Consider the following 2,022-nt stretch of genomic DNA (forward strand, 5'->3'; position numbering starts at 1 on the left):
CATAAACTCAGAAGCTGGCAACCTTGGTATTTGGCAGTGGGACGCCAGTCAGGTTTTCGTGTTCTGGGAATTTGTGTTTGGCCTGTAGCTTTTAATTATTTTTATGAACTAGGGAATAATGAATACATTTGTAATATATTGAAAAAAACCTCTAACGCTCGCTGACCGAAAAGTAGATTTATATGATAATTCTTAAACACCAATTCTATTACTCAATGCTAGGCAGAATGAAAATGGAATACTGAGCCTTATTACTGAGAGAGCAGAGTATAATCAAAGCTGGTAGAATTAATACTGTTTAATTATTAGCAATACGCCTCACCCGGAGAACACATATTCATCACTAATCAGAATATTTTAGGCTCTTGTCCTAGGAGGGACATAGTAGAGAGTACAAAACATGCTGAGCCCTAAAGAATGAAATTAGGAGAAGTGTGACATAGAGACATTTGACGATGGTCTTTCATAATATGGGTTATGGTGATGTGAAGGGAGAATAAACCTTATTAACTGTGGCGGTAGGTAAGATGGGGAGGTGGGGGTTGAAGCGCCAAGGTAGAGCCGACCACAGGAAAGAACAACCCCCAACTGTGTGAGTTGCTGAGTGTGTCTTGAAGAGAGTAGTAGACAAGGCCTGTGATCCCAGGCTTTCCCAGTGTCTGAGTGTGATACCTGAGCAACGACCGACCTAGATGACCTTGCCGGAGTGGTTGGTTGTATCTGGTATCAGGCAAATGTAACGTCATCATTAAGAGTGCGGGCTCCTGAGTCAACTCACCTGGATTCAAATCCGGGCTATGATGTCTATTATCCAAGTGACGTTAAGTAACTTACTCAAGTTTCCCATGCTTCAGTTTCCCTATCTGTAAAATGGAGATCAACTTCCTTATAAGACTGTTGTGAGAGTTAGTGAAGCTGATAGATATAACATGTTTATATTCTGAAGCATGGTAAAGGCACAGTGAGTGTCGAGCTATTATTTTAAACTCTCAAACTTGTCCACACTGAGCCCCCAGCAATTCATCAATTATAGTTTGGCTTTTCCTGTTCTGGGACTATCTTCCCACAGAAGTATCTGTTCATGAGTTTCTGTCCTGTTAAACTGGGATTCATGTTTTGCCTGTCTGTGTCTCTAATTTTAGCGTCAGTGGTTTTTCCTATGACCTTAATTCTCTGATGACTCCAGAAAGAGATGTTAATTTTCTGTCTGGCTTTTTTGCTTGTGTTAGGATGGGAGTGACAAGTTCTGAGCTCCTTAAATGATGAGAGTGACAACTTCCAAGCTCCTTAAGTGCTGGACTGGACACCCAGAGATTACATTATATATATCATTAGAGTTGAAGGTGTCCAGCTGCTTAATCAGTACATATTGATTAAACTAAACTGTGCAATACTTTATAGAGATGCAATACTGCAGACAAGACAGTTCTCCAAAGAAGTTCATGAACTGGTTGGGGAACTAGGATAGAGACTAAACTGATAGCAAACAATGCTGGGTGAATTTTCAGAGAATCAGAGTTGTACAGCTATGTTTCACATAACAACGTTTCGGTCAATGACAAACCACATACACGATGATGGTCCCATAAAATTATAATAGAGCTGAAAAATCCCTATCACCTTGTGACATCATAGCCGTCATGAAATCTTAGCACAACGCATTGTGCTAAGATGTTTTTGTGGTGATGCTGGTGTAAACAAACCTACTGTGGTACCAGTTGCATAAAAGTCTAGGATATATGAGTGTGTGTGATACATAGTATTTGATAATGATCATAACAGATTGATACTGTTTTATGTGTTTACTATACTTATAACCATTCTTTTAAAGTGTTCTCATTCTACTAATGAAAAAATATTAACTGTAAAATAACCTCAGGCAGATTCTTCAGGAAGTCTTCCAGAAGAAGGCATTGTTATCATAGGAGAAGACAGCTCCATGCCTGTTATGGCCCCTGAAAACCTGCCAGTGGGACAAGGTGTGGAGGTGGAAGACTGACATTGATGATCCTGACCCTGTGT

Source organism: Trachypithecus francoisi, unplaced genomic scaffold, assembly GCF_009764315.1.
Source record: "Trachypithecus francoisi isolate TF-2019V2 unplaced genomic scaffold, Tfra_2.0 Lachesis_group1, whole genome shotgun sequence".
In the NCBI taxonomy this organism is placed as follows: Eukaryota; Metazoa; Chordata; class Mammalia; order Primates; family Cercopithecidae; genus Trachypithecus; species Trachypithecus francoisi.